Source organism: Coturnix japonica, chromosome 1 (genome assembly GCF_054131305.1).
Source record: "Coturnix japonica strain WE chromosome 1, WE-NBRP24, whole genome shotgun sequence".
Classification (NCBI taxonomy): domain Eukaryota; kingdom Metazoa; phylum Chordata; class Aves; order Galliformes; family Phasianidae; genus Coturnix; species Coturnix japonica.
Window position 1 is genome coordinate 79,544,973 of NC_140663.1, and position 26,152 is coordinate 79,571,124.

At 38.9% G+C, this 26,152-nt stretch overlaps 1 long non-coding RNA gene across 2 annotated transcripts in view; it reads left to right on the forward strand.

Annotated features, from left to right (window-relative positions):
• The window catches only part of LOC107321121 (uncharacterized), a 382,609-nt gene that overhangs the window by 192,698 nt on the left and 163,759 nt on the right, over window positions 1-26,152 (forward strand). For both annotated transcript variants that reach the window (XR_014945662.1, XR_014945663.1), the window contains exon 4: window positions 21,062-21,132. This is a non-coding gene — a long non-coding RNA (uncharacterized LOC107321121). The remainder of the gene's footprint in view (window positions 1-21,061; window positions 21,133-26,152) is intronic.

Sequence of the window (26,152 nt, forward strand, 5' to 3'; positions counted from 1 at the left end):
ATTTCCATTTCACAGACATTTATTGCCTTTCTGCAGGTTTGCCATCATCACTGCAATGTTTTTCTGTGTTCTGGCTGAGACAGCCACTTAGGGTCATTTAGTTCAGTTCTAGAAAACTGAGTTTTCCAAGTGGCATTAATGTGATAGAAATGACAAATCTTCTTTTTTCTTTCTTTCTTCCTTTTTTTCTTTCTTAAATTGCTTTCTGAACCCAGGTAAATTTTTGAAATCAATAGCATTCTGTGTCAAGGAGCTTCCATACACACTATGTGACAAATACAATACTTGTTTTGAAGTTGCCACCTTCTAGCACTTTTTTGGGGGAAGAAAGGATGAATGGGTCTTCTTTATTCATCTTTACTTAGTTTTTGCTGGGTGAACAATTTTACCTTACCTTACCTGCTTAATGTACTTTGAATATAGATTAAAGTAGGTAGCAGGGGGAGTTATGTGTCATGCAATGGTGCTTTTTTAAACTAATGTGTGGGAAGAAGGGAAATAGCCTGCAGTTTTGCACTCCTGCTAATTGCCTTCTTCACCAGCTCAGTGTAACTTGTTCCACACCGCACCGTTTGTGCTCACTCTGCCGTAGAAGTGAGCCAGCAGTATTTGAGTATGAAAAACCTTCTGGTGTGTGGTGGAGCTCTATTATTTGTCCTGCCTTTTTAGGAGATAAAAGCTGCTAACTAGCTGGCTTTATTTTTATTCTGCAGCTGTGATATCCTTTGCTGTCTTTCAAGCCCATTAATCAGTTTCCCAATCTAGAAGCAGGGCACAGATGTAGAGAATCTATTTTTTCATACAGCTCCTTTGTGTTCTGAACTCATGGGTTCCCTGGCCTTAAAAAAATTAAAGCCATCAGTTACGAATTAGAAATTCTGTTACACCCTCATGAGTTTGGGTCTTTGGCAATGTCCCTTCAGCTAGTGAACGACCTGAAGCTCCCTTGTTCCTTTCTACCTTATCTTCATGGAGTTCTGTGGTTTGGTCACATGCTCTTCTATTTCTGTAACAGATGTAGACTGTCTCTGATTGTGTCTAACAAGGGACCCTGAATGTGGTGACGGTGGTTTTTATGTTCCTGCTTTATAGGGGTACAACTCCGGTATCTTTCCCTAACAGATGATAGGGGAGAACAAAGTTTCATACCTAAGAAATTTCTGTTTATTCCTCTTATGTGTTTTACACAAAGCTTTCTAAAAGAGAGGGGATTCAAAACACCATAATACAGTCTTTTGTATTCTTAGGGAAACTATTTAGTATGCATAGAAAAAGACATGAAGAATTCATAATACGTTCCCTTGGTTTGCTGTAGGATGGATATGTACTTGTCCTTTCCCAAAGAACACTCAAGTTCTCAGTTCAAGTCTGGGCAAGTTCATCCTTACCCAAAACATGCTGAGTCCTATGGAAAAGCTGTGTTCTAAATACACGTGTAAGGTGAAGTGTGGGAACCATGCTTTTTACTAGTGTACTTTTAGTACAAGCGAACTTTTAATTTCTGTAAATACCACTGTGACATGTTATTTTGTACTGCATGATAAATTCTTTGCTCATTGGCAGTTTCCTAGCATTGCTTTCTGCGGCTACTTTATTCCGCACACTGAAACACATGGAATTTGGGGTGGAGTGGAGGAGTGAGATATTGTGCCTTTAGGAAACTGAGTCGGTGCTTGTTACTGTTGTTCTGCCTACAGAGCTAGAGTAAGACATTGAAACTCAAGAGGTGTTTGTCTGTGTTGAAGGAAAACGTTTGCAAGGAAGGAAAGGGAGAAGGTTGAAGAGAGGCCAGTGATTTACAATACTTATTTGATGAAGCATGCCAAATAAAGGGTACTGCCAGAAATTCTGGTTGAAGTCAGAGGGGAGAAACTTCTTGTGCAAACACGACACAATTATTTACAAGTAATTACATTATAGAAGAATGATTCCTGGTGAGAAAGGGTTGAGGCCATCTTTCTTGGGAATAAAGAAGAGTTGTCAAAAATATTTTGTTAGTGGTATTGGTTGTTCTGACTTTCTGACTGTATTTCAGAAACATCCCAAAAGGCTGATTTTGATAAAGTAGAATCCCTTGCTTTTTCCCCCTTCAATTACATCACTGGTGTCTCTTGTGGGCAGAGGTTCTTTGCTGCTGAGAGAAATTTAACACTGTAGATTCTTACTGACAAATGACCATCTTTACATAAACAAATTACCTAAGTTCTTGCTTACATGACCTTTATGATGAAAAGATCAGTGTTCCAAGTTAACCTTATGCTCAGCACTGTTGAGTACTTCTGGATTTCACTGGATGTGATCAAGTGAAGTGTGATGAGGAAGTACAAGCAGCAAAAGGTTTTTGTAGCAATCAGCACAGATAAGATGCCTGCTTTGCTCTGCAGTGATTTAAATTCTGTTGTTGGTGATGCTTAACATCTCCGGGGAAGAAGTTAAAGTGAAAACAAAGAGGTAGACATCATGTTTTTTAAGGTACATGGGTAGTCTTCCGTTTTTTAATCTCCTTTGCTATCTTGAAGGAGGAAATACTCATTGCTGCAGGTTCATAATGCAGGTGTCCATGCTCTTGTTACACTAGGCACAGCCAAAGTTAAAAAAAAAGAATAACGAAGACAAATTGTGTCTTGCAGACTTCTGTTGCTGAAACTGTGGAGGGTGATTTGGGGTTGGAGTGCAGTTAAAAGGATGGTAGCAAGATGCAGAATTAATTTTGCAAGTCTATACTTTGAGAAAAATCCAAGTTGCTCTTATGCTACCAACGTGTATGCTAATGCGTCTTGGGATCGACTCTTTGGTAACATATTCCAGAGGGCTCAAAAATGATTGTAAAGAATATATGAAATATTCAAAAACATTGCTGCAGTACGTTTTACTCTGACAGATTTACCAGCTCAGGGAAGAGGTCTGAGGTAACCAATTCATCTGTAATATCCCAAGGAAATGCTAGTCAACAAATGGCTGATTTAAAGATGGATGTTATCCTTACTCCTTTCAGCAGCTGTGCTATAAAATAAGAGAAGGCTGAAAAAGTTCTTAAAAAACGCGAGTATAATCAGAGGTGAGTAAAAAAGGTGGTGGTTAATAAAGTGCTCTCCTGAAATCCTTCTCTTTTCCCTCTCATGGCAATGCTCCGCAGGTTTCACTGCAGCCACTCCTCTGCCTGTGAACACTACATCTCATGGTTTCTTACAAGCTGTATTTTGTGCTACACTTTAGTTAAGTAGCCAGGAGATGGAAATACAGGAGAAGAAAAAAATCAAAACTTGTACTTACTGAAGGGAAAAAAAAAAAAAAAGGAAAAGAAAAGAAAAAAAAAAGGCACTTTTTTGTCTTCTGTTTCTGAAAGAACAAGAGAAAGCCTAAAGACTTTAAATACCTGGGTGGCTTAGATGTAATATATTATTCATATCTTCTTTTATCTCTCGGCATAGAGGATATTCCTAGGAGAAAGAGAGTCATATTTGTGTGCTATAGCTGCTGAAACAGCCTAGTGGTGCTGTTGGCAGTTCAGTATGGGTTGAAGCAACTCTAATTTGTGCTAGAATTTAAATCTTCCTTAGCTGTCTGTATTATAAAGAAACTGAAGAGAAAGACAAAGAGAAGCTTACAGCATTCTATATTTTATTTTTTCCTTAGCTGCTCTCTGCAGCACAAAGCAGGATGACTGAGTCAGTTGAAAGTGTAGTTCATGAGTGTGAAGACTAATATCTGCCTGGTTTTCAGGCCACTTGCTTGAGACATGCTATCCTACTTATATCGCTCTGCTTGCTTTTTGGTGTTTGTGTTGTGTATTTTTGTTTTTATTTTTAATCCTTAGTATTTTAAATAATAATAGGCATGAGAAATTGAAAACAAATATAACTTTCAGAATCTAAATCAATTCTGGTGAGGAAAATATGCGCAACTTTTTTCTGAAGGTCTTCTAATTAATGACTGACCTAAAACAACTTTAGTCCATCTCATGGACTGTCAGGTACAACCCTGACTACATAATTTGAGAAGCTGAGAAGAAAAAGGTTGTTTGAATCTCTGTTTATCTGTGGCTTACTCATGGGCTTCTGTGGGCTGAGCTCTGGAAATCGTGGCTATTACAGGTGGGAAGAAAAAAAAGAAAAAGGCTTATAAGAGGATCCTAACTATGAAGTAGACAATTATCTCTAAACCCACATTACAAGCTCTAAAACCATGACCTGGTTAAAGTGCTCATTTTATAAGCTCATTCTTATAGGTAAGCAACATCTCCTTATACCTTCTTGTACCTGTCTCTTTTGCTGTGTTCTACTTTGCTTGCGTTTGCAAAGTCTTATCTGCAGTGAATGTTCTGCCTTTTGGGGATTAGGGTACACAGGGATTAATTAAGTAATTTATGCTCCATGGAGGAACAACCTACTAGTCTAACTATTGCTGTTAACAGTGAGTAAGCTAATGGGCTTTCTGAAAGAACAGTCGCTGTTCCTTTCTATGGGTAACTGCCCTTAGTTCCATTATTTTGGCTGACAGGCAGTTTTCCAGCTCTGCTTCGGTCAGATTTTTTACTTTTGCTGCCACATATTCATATTTGATAAAGAAAACAGGAACTTCTGGTACAAGTAGCCTTGTATTAAACTTGTATTAAACTGCAAGTGGAGATGAGTATGATTGTGCACGTAGTAGGTCTCACTTTCTTGGAGATTTCAGGTAACAACAGCTGGCACCCTGGTGAATTTGTTACTATCAATACCAGACTTGTTATGTAGGACTCTCCATAAGTAGGAGTTGGAGCCTTACCTCAGTACCTGCCCTGCATTCCTATACCTCATTAATTACATCTGGATTCTTCACAAGCCCTTCCCATAAAGACAAATATGAATCGGACTAAAATTATTGTGAGCCACAGCACCACAAAATGGGAATCCTACTTGAATTCCCTCCTATGTTTGTGTACCAGTACCTTGCTGACCATGTGTGTCTGCATGCAACTTTCCATTGCTCTAGAATATAAATGCACATATGTAGTTATTGCTCAGTTACAGCAGTCCATGGGTAAGCTGTCTTGTTCTGAGAAAGGTTCTTGTGTGCTGTCAGCTCAATGGTGTTGATAGCTCTGATCTGGAAGCTCTCTGAGAGACAAATGAAATGTTCTCTTCAGCACCAAAAGACTGTATTGTGGGCACAAATGTCAACTGCTCCTGCACAAGAGAAACAAAGACAGCACAGGCTTTTTCTTAAAATATAGAAAGAATAATTCTGTAAAAACTATTGGCAGATGTAGACTGTTTACTAGCCATCCCTGTGTGTTGTGATTGGATATGTGGAACTCCACCAGCCTGGGCTTTTCTCCTATCACTCATTGCACATTTTTCATTTGAGCTAATAGTTTTCCTGACTCCTTGGACAAACTCCAGGTGTCACATTCATGAAGAGTCGCTTGGGTTTGCTAAACAAAGTTTTACATTTTAAAAAGCTTCACCTGCAGAATCCAGTCATGCGTTTGATTAAGTTAGTTGTTCTTTGGGAGAATGATGACTATGTTGTGTGCTTCGATATTGAAATGGAAGATACAGGGTTGCATATAAAGTTTGTCAGATTTGTAATACAACTAAGAGTCAAAAGTTTTGGGGTAGTTTTGCAAATTAATTCAATATTCATAAAAATCCATGGAGCATCTCTAGAGATTTCTACAATAGTGTCACAGCAAATCTATTCAGCTCTTAAGAAGAGAGAGACCATTCTCACAGCTGAGCTAATTTATACTAATGCCTAGCATAACAGAATTCATTTCATGGGATCTTTATGCATTATGTCTACAATTAGTTAAAGAGTACATGCTTTATCACCTTATCTCATTTACTAAAAGTTGGTTCTCATCTATTTGCAAATTTTGCAGGCTAACAAAGCTTAGCTGTCTATTTCCAAAATAGCTCATCTTGCTAAAATGCGCCTCTATAGAAGATTAATTATTTTAAGGTGGTTGGGTTTTTTATTGTTGTTGTTTTTTTGTTTTGTTTTGTTTTTTTTACCAAACAAAGCAAGAAAACTTCAATACCAATAAGTGGGGGATTTTTGCTGCTTAAATTTACATATGTAAATTTCCCTAGGTAACAAAAATTTATTCAAGCCGTAAATTCTCAGTGCTAATGCTAACAATAGATAGATTCACTACAGAGTGATTATACTGTATAGGCTTAACATCTGGGGAAAAAAAAAAACAACTAAATCTTTTATGCAGTTTCATAAATACGTACAAATTGCGTGTGGTAGAATTCATAGATGAATTGCACTTTAGAAATAGCTTCAGTATTGGTATCAGGATTGCACTGCACTCCCTGCTATTGTACACGCTCAATCCCACTGTACTGCAGCTTGGAACCTCTGGGCACTTTTTACCTAAAATATCTGACAACATTAAAACATATGAATGTGGGACTGACTTTCCCCAGTCTAACTGAATAGCCATGTTGACCAACGCTGTGTCTTCAACCAAGGCATTAGAAAATGCTGCTTCTGAAGTCTGTTTTGACAATGACAAATTACTGAGATGAATCACACTGAACTCTCCTGTAAGTGAGAGTTAAAAGCAGGAAACCTCCTACTATGTCCAATGATGTGCTTAAAACATGACAGTACCTCAGGTTCTGAGGATGCAGCCAATAAACTGGAGTGGAGTGCTCACTACAAAGCAAAGCTTTTTAGCTACAGGTTAAAAGCTGGAAGAATACTGCTATAGTAATAGCTCTGCTTCACTGGCATTCTTGTTGAAAGAAGGATTTGGAAGGAGACCAGAGAGTCAAGTAGGCCTGTTTTTCATTATTCTAAGGATACTTCCCAGAATCATGCTTGCAGCTCCTTAACAGGTATTTTTAATCTAGGTATCTTGAATATCAAGAAGAGCGTAGCTGCCAGCAGTGCGCTGTACGTATTTGTGTCATTAGCCAGGGCTGTACCTCTCCTTATTTAAACCATTGGGGCATTGCTGTAAATGGTGCCCTACCTTCCTCATCTGATGACAGCCACACAGACACTCATCTGTATAAGCTCTTCTTCTGTGACTTTATCGTACCCAATGCCACGGCCAGGCAGTGTGAAGGGACCCTAGGAGTTACACGTTGTTTGTCTCTAGTCTAAGATGCCTTCACACAAATAGAACAATAAAAAATTGTTCAGCTTGTTACTGAAATTGAAGGAATGTTAGGGAAATGTGGGAAAACAATTTCCCAGCATCCTTAAGCATCAGATTTTGGAACAGCTCCTCTAACACCTATGAGATGAGATGCTGTTCTTCATTTTGCTCTCCAGGAAATGCCACAACAGAGTAGCTTGTGGGAAGTGGGCCACACAGTAATAAAATTCTGTGCCAGAAGAACAGTATAGAAAATGAACATTGCAATAACACATCAGGGGGAAAACACTGTTAGGAGAAGAAGCTACCATCTCTATTTTTCTTAATAAAATTAGTTACTGACCTCTAACTGGATGCTTTACAAGTTATAATGCTAGCAAATATATATATATATATATCATTTTAAATGAGAGGTTGTCAGTTTTATTTAGTTGCCTTAGGAAGAATATCTGATGAAGATACATTTACAGACAGGTAATAATGTTAGTATCAGACCTTATCGGAAGTGATTGCAGTCCAGCAATTAAACTAGGTTTCCCCGAAGCAGGTTAATTGAACTGCTCTGCAGTATTTTGCCAAGATTTATCCTCTTCTGTAAATCTACTTGTGTCAGCTCTTTCAGGTGGTTTTGAAAGGTCTGAGAACCTCCAAAGATAAGTTTGTGTATTTGTTATTTAAATCAGATAGATACGGTGGTGTTACCTAGAAATTCCTTATAATAATGCTGTTACCATACCCACTTGAGTTCCCCAACTTTATTGTTTTAATTTGTTTGTAACAGGAATTGTTGCAGAAAGGATGTACTGAGGCATGATCTAATGGTGCAAATGTGTATCCTGCTATTCTGAAGTGTTTGAGTCTTTCTGTACAGACAGTCTGGATACTTCATTCAGTATTGTGATTTCCAGGTATTAAAGTCCCATTGTGGACAGCTGCTTCCTTTGGAAATCATCTGTAACTGTCCTTATGGAGAGTGTCACATCTCTACCCTAGGCTTCACAAGGGAAGGGGAGAATCGGTTTATGTTTGTGAGATCAGGGAACTCAGGATATTGAGTGTTTTTAACTCTGAGTTGTACCTTGTCTGAGGCAATAATTTGTGCTTCAGTTTTCTGCTTTATATTCCAAAACATGAAAAAAATTACTACGTATAGAAGTCGGTTTTTGTATTTCAGATCTCAAAGAAAAAATTGTCATATTTTATCCAAAAAAAATCTTCTCCATGGCATTGCTGTTTCCAGGGACACTGCAGCCATATCTCCTTCTGCTCAGTGACAGCAAACATATCATGGCTGGGACAGCCTCTCTTGCATCATGCACACAGTCATCAAGCAGGCAGTCACCTAGGAGCACCCTTGCCATTTTCAGTTTGACTCTAGCCACAAGCAGAGACTATGAGTGCAACAAAAAAGTGTATTGAATTTACTTCACTAAGTTAACCTTAAGAGGAATATTAGAAGAGTTAAGAGTGAAATAGTGCATGCAAAGGTGAACAGTTCAGAGAACAATCCCTACTTGAGAAACAGCTTCTAAATAGCAGGCAGAGAACGAAGCACATAAATTACCTATGTGCCAAACTACCTGAAAATAATTTGGATACTCACTGAAGCAAAGTATTGTATCCAATGGTTCACTGCTAGGGCAGATCCATCTGCTTTCATTTCACTTTATTTCTATCCCCTATAAGAAAATCAACATACTTTCCCTCCCTAGTCTACAGTCCATAAAATCAGAACTATCAAAATTCCTTCTGTCTTGAATACAGGTCTGAACAGTTACTGCTTTTATTAGAAAGTGCTTTATTTTTATGTGATTGCTTCATCCGAGGGAAGGTAGAAATGCAGACTTCAGGAACGAGGTCAGAACCATTGACTTAACCTTTTGATTTCAGTTTGAAATCAGATGCCAAACTGCAGAGATAATATATAGTATATATTTAGTTTGAGAGTTTATAGAATATAGAATCACAGAATCATAGATAGGATCATAGAATCATAAGATGGCATGGATTGGAAGGTACCTCAAGGATCATCACGTTCCAAACCCCCTGCCATAGGCAAGGCTGCCAGTTGCTAGATTGAGTACTAGATCAGGCTGCCTGGAGCCCCATCTAATCTGGCCTTCAGGGATGTGGCACCGCAACCTCCCTGGGCAACCTGTTCCAGTACCTCATCATTCTCAGTGACAAACTTCCTTCTGACATCCAATCTATGTCTCCGTCCTTTACTTTAAGACCATTCCACCTTGTCCTATCACTATCCACTCATGTAAAAATTTGATTTTTCTCCTGTTTGTAAAATCCCTTTAATACTGGAAAGCTACAATGAGATGTCCCTGCATCCTTCTCTTTTCCAGGCTGAACAAGCCCAGTTACTTCAGCTAGTCTTCATAGGAGAGGTGCTCCAGTCCTTGGATCATCTCTGTGGCCCTCCTCTGTACTCTCTCCAAAAGCTCCACATCTTTTCTGTGGTGAGGGCCCCAGATGGGATGTCTACCATTAGCACTGAAACACTGTGAGAGAGGTGTGACATTTTAACCTTATATCTGGAACCTTTGTCTAAACTGCTAGAAAATATATATTGGAATTTCCAATAAGTGATAACGTATTTGCAGACAACTAGTCTCTAGAAGTGGGAAGTGCTGCAGGCCTGGGTGTGAGGACAGAAGTATCAACAAGCAACAGGAGATTAAAACAAAACAACAAAACCAATAAGCAGAAACAAAACAACAAAACAAAATAATTAAAAAACAAAAAAACCTGGCCAGGATGTGTGAAGGAACCTGCCTATGATGTATTATGAGATCACAGTTCTGTTTTTCTTTTGGTACTGATTCCATGGGCATTTTATCAAGGACAAGATGTTATATAATGGTCATATAGGCATAATTTGGGGAATAGAGCCCTACTGATTAAAGAAAAGATTCTCTACATTTTTAATGTAAAACCAGAGATCTATGAGTGTGCCAGCATAGCTAAAATCTCTAAGCACTCAGTGCAAAGTTTGTCCTTCTTCTGCCTGATTCCTGAGGAGAAATTTATGGTTGAATCTCTCATTTACAAGCTGAGAATTTCACATTGGTGCATTTTCTTTCCATCCCTGTGTATTCCACATATTTTCATGAAGTTTTTCATCAGTTGTCTTTAGAATGGCCTGTGAGCCGTAAAGCTATTGTAAATTATAACCTAAGTAAATGAGGATTTTTTTCAAATCAAAACAGTACCACACACACAAACACAAGCCAACGGCACACAAAACATCAACAATAAAAGTATCTGCATTAAATAAATTACTGTAAAAATAAAAAGGCTAAAATTCCTCTTGGCTGAGTTCTGTTCTTGCAGGCAATAGAGGTTGTACCTCTGCTTTCACCAGGAGCCAGGAAAAAACATGTTATGATGAGTTCTAGGCAGATAGGAATGTAGATGGATACTGTGCATTGGCACACTGTTGAAGCCAGCCTCCACAATTTATCAAAGGTGATTTTATTCATGGGATTTAGACTCAACAGCTGCAATAGGCACAGAACATGAATCTGAAAACACCTATCTGCATTGTTTTGATGCCTTTAAAAATCCAGCCTTACAAGCTAATATGGAAAAGAAAAAAATTCCTAACAATAAACAGAGTGAAGTCTTTCTTTGGTATGACCTATACAAACATTTAGATGTGGCATTGAAATATACCACTGTGTGACACTATTTCTGTTGATTCTCTATTGACAGCTGAGGTACAAACACCTTAAGCCCAGAATAAGTCCAGGAGCCTCTTTTTTCACTTGATGAAATGTTTTCATTCATCAGATAATTGTAGTTAAAATTGGAACTACTCTGGAGTAAATATTACCAAAGTCCCTTCTTAAGTCTATGTAATTATTTGAGGTTTGTAGATTTGGAAAAAAAAAAAAAAAAAAAAAAAAAAAAAAGTTGTACTTAATGGGCATTCAGTTTTTTTATATGGTTGGCAGATTTTTGAGTGAGTGAGTTACAGGTGATTCCACTGAGATGGATTATTGAGCATCATGTAGATAAGATAGTTGAAATCTCATTGTGAATGTAATTTGTCTCATGAGCAATGCTATACCAAATGCAGTAGTGGAGTAGAGGACAGTACAAGAGTCACAACAGATAAACTGGAGGTCAAAAAGGCCTTTTGAGAGAGCTCTTGCTGAAAAGGGTTCTATAAATGTAAATTATTGTTATTATTTATGAGCAGATTGATTCAAATGTCATGTTTGATACACTTCATCAATCTGAGATTAGACTTGGGCCTGTAGATCAGCAACAGCTCAGTGATACAAACTGATAGGGAAATGTTCATACTAAGCTAATCAGAACTTGAGTACAATAGCAAACACTCCTTTCCAAGCAGCCCTGCCATCCAATGATTTTTCTGAGGTCTGGCATTTGGAGCAGCAGATGGGGTGGCACAGAGCTTTTCGACCAGGGCAAGAAATAACTTGCAGTCTCCAGTCCATTGCAGAAATGTTAAATTTAGATCACATAAAATTTGTTTTGCTGCATGATAGAACTGTGGAAACAGATATCAATATTTTATTATATCCATGAATCACAGATGTATAGAAACGTTAGGAACACTGAAAAATGCGTTGCCAGCATGTGTAGTATATTCTGTTCTTGGAGGAAACCTTTATTATTCACTGAGCTCTCATCTCCCAGGAAAAGGGAATTGCCCCTCCCCTCCATGCTATGAACAAGGTAAATGAATTTTCCATTTTGTGCAAGCCATCTTTGTGTCTGTGTGCATGCAGACTCATAGGAAAAAGAAATATACAACATCTTTCTCCCTCTGCTTCCCTCTCTGTGTACAGGGAGACATACCTCTAGCTCACAGAAATATACATATTTGAAGATACTTCATTTCCAAAATCAAAACAGCTACCTTTTTCTCCTTTTGCATTTTGTCTTTTAAATTACTTTAATCAAGTTTACCCTAAGAAGCTTGTGAAACCAGATAACCTTGTTATAAGAAAGAAAAAAATTGCACACTGTGGGGTAGTTCCTGCTATCACGGCCATCATTTATAAAGCCAGGATTTAATATCCTTTAAGCTTTGCTGCTTGCAGACTCATTTTATTTAAACTGCATTTATATAAACTGCTCAGCAGATTAGAGAAGCAGCTCTATAGCGTTAATTTCAGTGTCACTTTCCAGCTGTTTTGGTCAGGCTTCATGCCTGGATTTTATGTATTTGTGCACTAAAAAGAAAATATGTCTCAATGATAAATCCTTCTCCAAAGCAGAGGGAAATAGCAGTAAATAACATCTGTTGAAATCAAATGAAAATAAAAGCCTATGGGAAAACTAGATACAATATGGAGCTTGAAAGCAAAAAAAAAAAAAAAAAAAAACAAAAAACAACTGTAGAGTTCAGGCATAAAAATGATCCAAATCCTTAAAATTATCCATAAATAGGGGATGGGAAGTCTCTGACCTACTACTTGTACAGATTTTTCAGTTTCAGATATAAAAAGGATCAATTATTGAAAGACGTATTGCACTTTTGGGTCTGATCCAAGGCTCTTTGAATTCATCCGAGGGATCTGTAAGTTTATCGTGGATATCCATGACACTCACTGATTATCCTAGAAATAAATTTGTGCAACACTGTGCTCTCGAAATTGGAACAACAGGGAAAGGCAAAGAGATCTTCTTTTCAGCATCTATTAAAAGAATAAATCTGGGTATCCCAGCTGTTCAATTTCGGTCATCCTTACATCCCTGGAGCTAAGAGCTGAAATTTCTGCTTTTTTTTTAATCATTTTTCTCTCTCGTAGACTCTGATCTCCTGTATCCGAGAGAAAGACAAGCATAATCTAAAATCTGCTATAAAACTCAAACACGGATCTTTTAATGCAACTAGCCATTGTCATCTGCACATAAGATTTTGTTTTCTTATGATAAGCCCATACAAAGTTTGTGGCTATGAATCTGTCTGTGTCTTTTTCACCTCACACTTCAATTTTTCCAGGCTAAGTACTAGATGGTCCAACCACATTTTCCCCATAGTGCCCAGTAGACCATGAGGTGCTTGCAAAGTAGCCAGAAATGATAAGAAAGAATTTGGCCCTACATCCTTCCAGGACACTTATTGAGATTTCTTTTTTTATACATCCTGCATTATAGATTAGAGACAGGGGAGTACCATAGCTTTCGTAAGCATCCAATTCCATTTTAGTAGAATTTTGCGTAGACCTTACCTTCCATCACGAATATATGATTTATTACATTTTACACAGACAAATGAGAGAAACACTTTAAGCCTGACCTTTACTGGTATTCCACGAACACCTAACTACTTCCATGTTTAAGATAAAATGGCTTCTTTCAGGTATACAGGACAAGAATATGTCGTGATTCTTGTGTTTCATCACAATTTATATGAAGAAGTAGAAGGAAATAGCATCCTGAAAACTGAATACAATGAACAGATGCTGTGGCATGTTCTGCAGGATTGCCTCAGCTTGCACTATGAGTTTTGCTAGTGGAAACTGAAATGTAGCACAGTTTGTGGATGGGGAACAGTGAGAATTAATAACTAAATCAGACAAGGCTCTAACCCTTACCATCTCAGAAAATATACATGCACACAGCTTTCGGAAATTTCAGAAAGGTGAAACAGCGTATAAATGTTAGAAAGTCTTAAATCTAGACAATCCATTTCAAAAGGGACAATTACTTAAAGCAAATGAAGCATTATCTGTTAGAAGTAGTATATGATGGCTTTGAACACAGTGCAGAAATGTAGGAAATTACAGCTTCAATTAAACTATGGGAGAACTATTCAGGTATGTAAAAACGAGTGATTTAGTGTGACTTTTTTTCTTTTGTTTAAACAAAATGCATTCCTTTTTTGCTTACGTAGGTAGAGTTGGAAAGAACCAAAAAAAAATAGTCAGAACTGCCTGTACTGACCCATCATGTCGGTTAAATCCCAGCTCAGTCTCTGCAAGAATCTCATTTGCTCTCTACTCTATAATTTCTGGTATTTTGTTTCAGCAGTTTTATTTGTTGCAAGCAAAGTCATTTCCATTGCATCCCTGGGAGACTATTCCACAGTCTAACAGACCTTGCTCTAAGATGCTGAGATTTTTTTAAAAATTGTATTTCAATTGATCTTTTAGAGTAGCACATACTGTCTCAGCTAAACTGAAAAGAATTGCAGAAATCTCTAAGCAAAAGTCTTTTCAGAAAACCAAAACAAGTGCCTTGTATGGGGAAAAACAGATATGCAGTGTGCAGAGGACAGACAGGGATGAAAACAGCAACCCCCTCAGAAATGTATTTCAGTGAGAAGAAGAAGGTGTGTCAGAGAAATTCTCTGTCCCTTTCTTTTGATATGCAGTTCTTAGATCCTCTGCAGATACATTATACTGCGCCCAGAAATCTTGTGTGCCTCTTTTTCCCACTGCTGGCACAAGAAAAGAAGCTGAGACAAATACATACAGCCCTCCCATGCCTGTCCTCGAAGCACTGACTGCAGTCAGCACAGCAAGCCTGCAGCTTGCTTTGACATGAGGAATCAAATCAGCACAGAGCCCCCCGTTCAGAAGTGCTTATAGGTCATATCCCTTGGAAATGAGTATGACTGATCTGAGATTGCCTCTTCTTTATACTTCTTCTTCCTTCTCTTTCTCCCCAAAGAACAGTTCACATACAAACTACATAAAGGTGATAAACTACCTTTTTGGGGGTATATTCACTGCTGGAGAAGCAAAGGTAAAATGAAGAGCACGGTTAATGGGAAAAAATATCTTCTGAGATCAGTGACTTCTCTTCTTTAATAGTCTGCCAGCCCAAACTAATATAAAAGCATCAGATGCAAGGAGCTTTTTAAAGAGATTATAAAATTGTACTCCACAGGAAGATTTCTCAAACAAATTTCAGCAGTCATTCACATCAACAATATGAAATGTTCAAAGCCACAGGGCGTACACAACCCCCAAATCCCAATAGCCTCAAAAAAGAAGCTATGAAAATGTCTGTATCCCAGTAGTGAAAGCTATTCCTGGATGACCCAGACCAAAGATTTCATCAAAGTTAAACTGAGCCAGGATCTGAGTAATGAGGATGACAAATTGCCAGGAATATTTATGGATGATACATATATAGTCACATCCTATATGAATCAATCATGTTTTCTAACTATGCTGAAGAAACAGCACGGAACCTCATATTTCTAAAGTTTGGTCTTTGCTTGGAATTCAAAGAAGAGGAACAAGAAGAGGAACAATTAAAATGAATTAAAAAAAAAATTCTTAAACCCCTTTCTGTCCCACAGCAAATACATGAGAACTTGAAGTCAAGCTTCCAAACTTCTTTAACTGAACCGTGTAATAATGACATAAATACCCCAAACCTTCCATTTATAGTCCAGTCGTGTCTCTGCAGTTCTGTTATCTCAATGGCAGATCCGAAGATCAGCAAGGTAAGCTAGAGGTCAGAGCTCAAGAAGCCCAGGAAAACACAAATACTAAGCAACACAACAACCCTAAATCTGTTAAAATCTGTTATCTTTCAGAAACTAAATGTCAGAAGTATTTTTTTTTTCCATGCTGTGTTCTTGGAAACAAAGCATTTCTGTTAAAATTACAGTAATACCCATAAGAGTTCATTGTCTGAGAGATCCCTTTGCAGATCTCATACCATGCTGTGATGGAAAGAGTAGCTCTGTGCTTGTCCCTTTCCTGTTCCAGTCATTGCTGCATCACCCTGCATGTTCTCTGTGCTTCTGCATTAATAGCAGAGCCAGGCAGAAACAGGAATGTGTAAAGGAAAGAGGAGAGAGTGAAAGTATAGATAAAGGTCTCAAAGAGGTCGAGATGGTCTAACCTTAGGCTGGATACTAGACATTGTGCCTATATTCTGTCTTCTACAAGACAGAATATTTTGTATTTCCTAACAGAGGAAGCTCATGCATGTGTGATTGCCGGATTGTGCCTGTAGGCTGAAGAGGAAAGCTGGGAGGTGACCAGCTGTCAGTGTTGAAGTCTGTGCCACTTATCTAATTCTGTCTCTAACGAAGAGTATCAGTCAGACCTGACCGACCTGCATTTGTATGTACTCATTAGATTTCTCTGAAGTCCTTAGAGAGATGCAGGGAGCAAGTTTTTGCATATTGTTCCATAGTACTTCATATACAGATACCCATTCAGTAGCAACTAATCCACAGGCTGCTTATTTGCTGAGACACCCAGGAAATTGATTAGTAGAATTCTGAGGTGTCTGAAGTAGGAGGAAGAGGTTATCTTTCTTCTCAGCTTCTGACAAACCCAGTTGCGCAAACTTGAGAGGTGGGAGGCACTTCTCTGGCTGTACATGGTGAGGTGATCCTGAACTCTGAGCAAGCTGGTATTTGTGTGCACAGCAAAGCAGAGTAGCGAGGGGTCATAGAATGCAGAAGCAGCACAGTGAGGTCACTACAGCGATATGCCAGGTGTATTAGCCCAACTTCTCAGTAGAGTTTACTGTTTTTTCCAGTTTGGGTGGTTAATTTGCTTGTTAAGAATTCAGGCATATCTCATTATACCCACTGCACTCATTAGAAACTGCCCTTGATCAGTGATCAAATTACAGTATATTTTTATTTCTTCTAAAATGTTTAATATGGATGTATTATGTTTGAATATCTTCTAGCAAACTAGGAAAGTTCATATAAGGATGTCATGACTACTTATGCTCATTAAAATGATAGACATAGTTTTCTAAGCGTTAACTTCAGTAATTGTAATACTTTATATTTTTTTTTCTGTGATCATTAAATATTTGTTTTGGTATGGATGTATCTAGACATTCACAGAATCACAGAATTGTAGGGGCTAGAAGGGTCCTCTTGAGATCATCTAGTCCAACATACCTACAAAAGCAGGTTCCCTAGAGTAGGTTGCACAGCAAAAGTGTCCAGATGGGTTTTCTATATCTTCAGAAAAGGAGACTCCACAACCAAGGTCTGGGCAGCCTGTTCCAGCACTCTATCACCCTCAAAGCAAAGAAATGCTTCCTTGTGTTCAGGTAGAACTTTCTGTGTTCCAGCTTGCACCTGGTGTTCCTTCTCCTGTTGCTGGGCACTTCTGAAAAAGTCTCAGTCCTCAATCAGTTCCAGGTCTCTCAGCCTTCCCTCATGAGAGGGATACTCCAGGCCCTTAATCATCTTTGTGGCCCTCTGCTGGACTTTCTCTAAAAGTTCACTGTCTTTCTTGATCTGAGGAGCCCAGAACTAGATTCAGCATTCTGGACATGACCTCATCAGGTCATAGTAGAGGGGGAGGATCACCTCCCTTGACCTGCTGACCACCCTCTTTTTAATGTATTCCAGGATACCACTGGCTGTCTTGTCCACAAGACCACACTGCTGGCTCATGGCCAACCTGTTGTCAACCATGACACCCAGATCCTTCTCCACAGAGCTCCTCTCCAGCATGTCAGCCCCTAACCTGTACTGATATATGTGGTTATTCCTCCCCAGGTGCAGAACTCTGCACTTGTCCTTGCTGAACCTCATCAGGCTCCTCCCAACCCAACTCTGCAGCCTGCTCAGATTTTGTTTGGCAACACAGCCTTCTGTCAGCTGTGTTGTATCAGGTGTGTCAGCTGCTCCACACAGCTTTGTATCATCAGCCAACTTATCGAGAGTGGACTCTGTCCCTTCATCCAGGTCACTGATGAAGAGGATCCAAGACTGGACCCAGCACTGATCTCTGAGGAACACATGAGTTACAGGCTTCCAAAATAGACTCTGCACCACTGTTCACAACCCTGTGAGCTCGGCATCAGACAGTTCTCAAATCATCTCACTATCTGCTCATCTATCTCACAATTCCTAAGCTTACCTACAAGGACGTTATAGGAGTCAGTGCCAAAAGCCTTGCTGATATCAAGGTGTACAACATTCACTGCTCTCCTCCCATCTAATCAGGCAGATATGATATCACAGAAGGCAGCCATGTTGGTCAGGCATGATTTCCCCTCAGTGAATCCATGCTGACTACTTCTGATAACTTCTTCTCCAATTGTTTGGACAAGACACCTAGAATAAGCTGTTCCGTCACCTTTCCAGGGACAGAGATAAGGTTGCCTAGCCTGTAATTTCCCAAGTTCTCCTTCTTGCCCTTTTTGAAGAATGGTATGACATCACCTTTCCTTCAGTCTTCAGGCACCTAAAACATTTGCCATTACCTATCAGAAATAATAGGCAGTGGGCTGGCAATCACTTCAGAACTCATGGGTGCATCCCATGCAGATTTGCGGAATTTGTCACACAGGGCTCTGAACTAGCAGTAAAAACTGCATGTAGTAGGTAGGAGTAATTCCAATGAAATAAAAACCTTGCATCAATGTACTTGAGTATTGAAATACGATTAATATATTCAATTAATTCCTATTGAAGTCTCCATGGATTTTTTTATGGACATCATCAAGGAAAGAATCTGTGTGCTGTGTGTACTAAGATGTGCACATGGCCAGGATAGCAAAAAGAATAAAGTAAGGTATAAGGAACCTCCTGCAAGAATGCAGGCACATCTGGGAATTTTGCTTGGCCAGACCAGGGTTAGCCATTTTTGCAATGTGTATTTATGTCGTATGACTCCGTTAAGGAAATAAGGGTCCATGTCTACTGAACACTGATCTTTTCTTTTTTTCCTTCCTTTCCTACTACAGTATCCACAATTAGCTTCCTTTCTGAGTTTTCTATCACCGCACGTTCTGTAGTTGCTTGCTTTGAGAATAATTTAAATGCTTCGAATCTCTGATCCTGACTCATTTTATCTTACTGAAAAACCTGTTTTGCTGAAAGAAAATGAAGGAAAGAATCAGGAAAAATAAAAGATTTACAGAAGAGCAGTCTTGCTAAAAAATAACATAAGGTGGGTTGGGAAATGTGTAATAGCCTCATGGACTTTTTATCTTACCACAGGACAACATTTCTATACCACAGCTCAAAACGCTATCTGCCCTACCAGTATCTCATTGTTAAATTGTGAGGAAAATCTTCCTTACACAAAACTTCTTACACATGCAGTGTAGGTTAAAGGTCTCCAGATCATGAAAATGCCCTGCTTTCAGCAGAAGTTGCTTTCTAAGCACTCGTCATCTTTCACCTCTCTTGTTCCATAAAGTCCATTACACATTCAGTATTCTTTTAGATTGCTTTCTCCAGTGTTTGTGTTTTATGTCTGTCTCTTGCTCTCTTTTTTGTCTTCTTGACTGCTTTAAAGAAATAGAAGACCTTTGAAACAAGATTGTTCATTTTATTCAGACGTAGTACCCTTCTTAACCTCCTGTCCTTACCTACTGATTAGTGCTGCTGGGAACTATTAAACACTTGCAGCAGTCTGCCTCTGAGCTGGCTGCATTTCGGGGCTGTGAGAAGTTGCACTTTAATGCCTCTCTGGAAGTGCTTAAAGAGATAAAAGATTCAATGGAAACCCCTCCTGTTACAGTGGCTCTTCTTACCATTTTGTCATGTTAGAATGTGTATTTTTGAATGAAAGGTGCATGCTGAGAAGGAGGATGGGGACAAATGGGAGAGGTGGAAGTGAGAGATATTACAGTTTTGGTAATCATAATGACAAGCTAGTGTTAGCACTTAAAAGTATAGTAGTCTTTAATATGAAAACTAATGCCTTAACTGACAGCAACAAAAAGAGAGATGGAGAAAAGGAGAAAGAGCTAGAAACACAAAGCATTTGGTTTGTTGATTTCTTAACTGCCTTTATTTATTATTTGAAGACTGAGTTCTAGTAGGATATGCTAGTTCTGTAACATTAACACTATAAGTGAGGCTCTACTCAGCAGGACCTTTGGTCCATCCTGCCCAGGACCTTTTTCTGACAGTGACATTAGAGTGGCAGTTTTGGGAAGAGACTTGGATTCTGGACTCCCTCTGCAGTCAGTCCCTTACTTTGGTATTGCCACAGTATCCAGGACTGTGTGGATTACAGGGTAGATACCCATCTAGGGCTTTTAGTATCTGTTTATGGACTTCTGGTCCATGATTTGTCTCTGAACCTGCAGGCACTGCTTGCTTCTGCAGCCTGCTATGACAGCAAGTGCTAGAAATTCACTCCCTGCTATGTAAGGAATTTTTTTTTAATCTGTTTTAAACCAGTATGTACATCTTGCTTGAGTGCTCTCTATGCTATTGCATGATTTCACTAACAAGAGTTCTGCATTCAGCCTATTCACTGCCTGCATGGTTTAATCAACCTCAGTCTTCATCTTTCAGGTCTTTTTTTCTTCAGACTGAATTCCTTCATCCTTTTTTGTCTTCTCTCATAAAGCAGCTCCTTCATCCCCTTCATGTCCTTCTTTGACTCAAGCTGACCACCAGAACATACTTTCATTAAGAATTATGTATATATCTCTACATACGGAAGCCAATTAATCTGTACAAAAATTGGATTTCTCCTTGGATATATGATGGCAAAGAATCATACTATTTTTGTTGGTTTTGTTGTTGATATTTGGCTCTATTGGAAGCTCTAGACAAAGATTTTTCTATCATTATGTGCTTTCCAAGTGCATTTTCTGGTATGCATTGAGCAGAACCTGAATAAAACAGTATACATAAATTCAAAATGTTTCTGCTGCCATTCTTTCTTGTAAGCATCACTAGAACATTCACTATTGTATGTATTTCTGTCAAAAAGAGTTTAATAACTCCCATGCCTCTAGATGAAGTTGGAAGCTATTTTTCTACTTACGATTATCAGTTTTAGATAAGCTGTAGATCTTAAAGTAAACTTAGAACCTGGTAGGTTCCTTAAAAGCATCACTTGAAAGTTCTGTCTATCACTATATCCAGTGCCTGATATTTCCCTACTCCCTCATGTTACCATACATTTTTTTCTGTGTTAGCAGCTTCAACAGCCAGTCTGAACATAAACTCTCCCACTCCCCAGTTTACAATTCATATAAATCTTTCTATTCTTCCTTCCTCTGCAGATGGAGATATACTGACCCATACAACTCAGGGGGATCTATCTGCATTCTTTCCTCAGTCACTTTTCCTCAAGGTAGGTTATTTCTTAAAATTTATGCTTCTATCCCGGGAGCTTTAAACTGCACATGGAGTTTTTGCAATCTGCCTGTGTTTTTCTAATGTTTGTTGCAGTCTTAGAATATAATCTCGGTGAATTCTAATATCTCTGCTGACATCAAAAATTTATTCTCTCTTGTTTTGAAATGCTTCAGGCAGAAAGTGTGAACCTGAAGGTATGCTGGATAGTCAGAACCTTTGTAATGGCTGTTAGAAGTTCACAAATATCTTTTTGTTGTTGTTGTTGCTTGGTGGAAATATACCTGCCATTTCCCCATCTCCCTAGTCTGGAACGTGTTTGGTTATAATACCCAGTTTCATTAGTTAGGCCTATACCAGTCCCTATCAGCATGCCTGAAATTCTTGTGCAAGTATTAGTGTGAAGAGTACAGCCATGACGCTCCTTTCTCGGCTCATCTTAATTCTTTATGTTTATGGCTCCTTTGGGGTGGACATTCTTAACTGCTGTAACAGAAAAACACAGCTGAGGAAACTGAACTTCCATCTGATGTACCAAGTACAGTTCCCACCATGTTACAGAAGCTGTGAAGATGCTTAAAAAGAATAAATCATATATGACTTCTGTGTAATAAAGGGAGGGCTTTTTTACTTCCTCTAGTATCATGTTATGAAGAAAATGGATGCTAATGACAAACCTTTTCAGTGAGGAGAGGTAAACTGGAGATGACCAGTAGGCGTATCTCTTGTTCCACCATCAGACACTGATGTTGGTCTAGATGCTCTTAAAAAGGTTCACTTGCTTTGGTGTTTATTATTTATATGCAAGAAGACACAGGCTGTCTGCCCTCTTCATGCTAGCACCTGCTGTGGTGTTTCTTCTCACCATATCAGGGAGAACTGAGGCTAACAACACCTTATTTCTAAGGAAAGTGTTGACAGTGCTGTGTTTATGGGGGAAGTTGAAAGGCTACTGAGGTTGGGCATAGTTTGAGCCAGTTTGCCTGAACTCCTAGTCTCAGAAAACCTTTTCTGTTTCTTGTAAAGGTAATACACTGGGTTTTTTTCTGACTCTCCACTAGCCTTCATAGCTCACTGAAGCCTTTGAAAGAAAGAGAGGATGTTTTTAAGTGCTTTTTAGAAAAACCCTTTGCCCTTTCCCTCAGCTGTTTCTCTGGCAGGGTCTGTCTGTGACATAGTGCGAAGAAAAGAGTAGGAAACACGGAGGCACATTAAAACATCTAGTGGATAATCTAGTCTAGCAAGTGGAGCATGCAGTAGTGGTCTGCTTAACAACTGAGAGATGAGCTCCTCTCTGAGGCAGCACAAATCTGCAGGTGACTTGGCATGGAGAAAGCAATGTAAGAGGGCTGAGAACTTTTAATTAAATTTTTATTTTTTTTTAAGTCCTTCATTGAAAGAGGAAAGCTTCCATTTCTTTCTCTTTCCCTACAATTTCTCGTGCTTTTATTTATTTTTTTTATTATTATTATTATTATTTTTATTTTTTTTCCTTTCTGTAATTTTCTACCTGGCTCTTATGTTATCACATAAACCTGGTCCCTGGCTGCTTTTGTAGAGGCACTCAGGAAAATGTGGCTGTTCTTGGTGGTGTAGATAATTGTTAAGCGTTTGCTCCTTTGCAGAGATAGAGTTATCAGCAGAGGTAGTATTCTCAGGTGTTCTTCCAGCCTTCGGAAAATAGTTGTTACTGTAATCTGTAGGCAATTTCCCCTCTAATGCCGTAGGCATGTGTTTCTCCTTTTGTGGCTGTTTACCAATTCTCTAACAGATTAACAGAAGAATAGTTCACTCTTCGACAATCCGAAACTTTAAAACACCCTCAAATGCCTCATTACAGACCAAATAAAGTAGTTTGTTTTCTGTGAATGATTAGTCCCTCTCATCTCTTCTCTGCTCTGCTGCTTTCAAAATGCTAATCTCAGGGTGCATTTATTTGCTTTTGCCAGCCTGTTTATAGCTACTGTATCCCTACGGTGGAAGCTTACTGTATCTTCCTCATTTGCAGTAATCAGTGAATTTCCGTGATCTATAATCCTAATAATAAGTCAGTTTATGCAGGGTTTTAGAGAAGTAATTTCAGTTTCTAGGGCTGGGCTGTCACCTCCACTTCCATCACATTATGTAAGATGAAGAAAAATGAATCATGATGCTGGACTGGGAACTGTTTGAAAGAGCAGGCCTGAAGGGAGAAGAGTCTTTCGAAGCACATTTTCTGAAAAGACAGAGCTGCTCACCTGCATTGCAGTGCATTTGCTCTTTATAATACTTTACAGGCCTAAGCACTGTCATGCTCTGGCCTTCTTTGTTGCCGTAAAATAGCTTTTGTACCAGTGAATCTGGCCGGTCTTTGATACATTGCATCCAGCTACAAGATGTTTGCTGCAGTGCACTTGGGGACTTCAAAATGGCCAGAGAAACCAGGGTCAGGTGCAGGTGAGGAGGGTGTGTGTCACAAGGGAGGTCTAGGCAGCAGTTAGCTCTCCTTCAGCTCTGTTGGGAACTTACCTTGGAGTACAGACTGTAAAAGTGGCTGTAAGACATATAGAGAGTTGCCATATTTCCACAATAGAGAAGAGTGTTCTTGCTAACTGAAACCTAGCAGAAAGAAAGATGTGAGTGGGAAGGACAGGTGGTAACAACCATATTTAGTATGTAGAGTGTCATGGTTTTGTAATTTTGTAATTTTGCTATCAGTATTCCACATCATAACATCATGTAAAGTATGGATACTTCTATTGAATGTGCAGTCCACAGAAGAAGACTACATATCCCAGAGAACAACAGGGTTAATGATAAGTCACGGGACCAGGACGCTGTATAATCTCGTTCCCAGGCTGGAGTGCCCTCCTTCTTCTCTCGAACTTCTCGGAGAGTGGGAAGCGTTCCAGCCGTGTCGCCTAGAGTTCACAGTAGGCCTCTCGGTTTTCGGGGACTCTCTCTCTCTGTTTCGTTCGATTTGTTAGCCTCAATTATATTATATTGTGTTATCTTGTATTTCGGTATCATATTTAGTAAAATAAGTTTTTCCTCCTTAGATTGTCGCTGTTTTATCCCACTCCCTTTTTCCCCCTCCTTTCCGGGCCCCGGGGGGGGCCCACGGGGTGGCTTCCCCTGTAACGGGCATTGGTAAATCTAAGTAACCCGTGACATAGAGGTTCTCCCTGATGACAAGAAAACCTTTGTAATACTTCCTGTGCCTCCTTCTCCAGTACCAAGAACTGGCCATTTGCACCATATGGCCTGTTGCTGTAGAAAAAGCATATAAATGCTGCAGCTAGTCCTAGAGCAATTTCTCAGTGCTTTTCAATTCAGGTATTGATTGACTCTAGCATTATAACTGAGTGCACCTTTAGGTAGACTATACATAATATTTTTAACCATCACCAAAAGAAATACAATGAAAATAGGTCAAGTCAGACAATTTTTCATTAGTTGTGTAAATAATCCTTATTTGAAAGAGTGTTGTAGACAAACAACAACTGCACAGATACATAAACATTGCAAGTTCAAAAGAAGACAATCATGTCTACAATGCCTAATGTAGTTTAGTTTAATAAATGTGGCACAGAAACTTGGAGTCGTGGAAAACTTCAGATTAGAAAGGAAATATGGAGGTCATTTAGTCTGGTCTCCAACTCAAACTGAGTTTGGCTAGAACAGGTTCTTCATAACTTTGACAAGTTGAGTTTTAAATGTCTCTAAATTTGATAATTCCCCAATTTCTCTGGGCACGCACCCCAGTCTTTGACCCTCACAGTGAATAATTAGAATTTCACTTGTTCCAGTATGTGTTCTTTCCACTGCATACCTTCAACAAAATCTGGTTCTCCTACATACTCTCCTGTTAAGTAGATATTTTAAGACATCAAACTTGAAGATCAGTAGCAGAGAGGACCTAAACAGAACTAGTAAAATCACAGAAAGCTGTTAAACTCAGTGTCTGCATTTTCATAGTTACAGAGTGTTGACAGATAAACAGAACTTGGAATGTTTTGGGGGTAAGATTACCTATTCTACAAAGGATATTGATTTGCAGATGTGGTAGAGGGCTATAAATCAATTACTTCTCTATTTCTTTTTACTCAAAACGAATTTTGGAAAACAAGAGTTTCAGATTTGTGGGTTTTTTTTTCTATCTCATCTCTAAATGAAACATCTACTGATTGAACTCACCAACCAGTGGGTGTGTTGGGATTTTGCAGAAATTTCTACAAGACAGAGAAATGCACAAGAGAAAGGACAACTGAAAGTTTGGATATCAAATACAAATTCCACTGAGCCAAATATCTCCAGCTTGATTACATGAGAAGGAAGCAGAGCTGGACCTTTAGACATGTCATTGAACAGCTACCTTAAATCAGCTTTCACATTAAAGGAAATGAAAAATTCTGTTAGGGGCTTGCAAGAAGTGCCTGAAGTTGTTTTCCTACCTCTCCTACCTGTACATCTCATCTCTAAAAGAACAAGGCTAGGAACTGCTAACACCAGGCTCTCAGCAACAGGAGCAGATACTGTGCTGGGTCTGTGTGGTCTCCATGAGTTAGAAGCACAACAGAGCACCACAGGAACAGATGCCATGTAGTGCACAGAGATGAGCTCTGTGCTCAATTTACCATGGCTAAGAAAGCTTTCACAGGCAGATTCCTGTACTGCTGTGCAAGTGCTTCAACTAGGAAGGAAAGAGAACTCTTCACACATTTATAATGAAAAAGGTTCAGTTACATTCTTCAGATTAAAAAAAAAAAAACAAAACTAAAAAACAAAAACAACAACAAAAAAACAACAAAAAAAAAAAAACAAAAAAACACCTGTCCTCTATCCGTGAATTACCCCACGTTGTGGTTTTTCTTAGAACTCAAAGTAAGAAGTTAATCTAAAGCCAGCGTGGTTGAGTGGAGACATTCATTACAGAGCTCACCAGCTTGTTGGCAGTTCCTGCTCCTTGTTGGTGTTTTGATCTTTTGGTCACACACCCAAATGATTTCTCTTGTACCCTTTCTAATCTGTATCTCTAC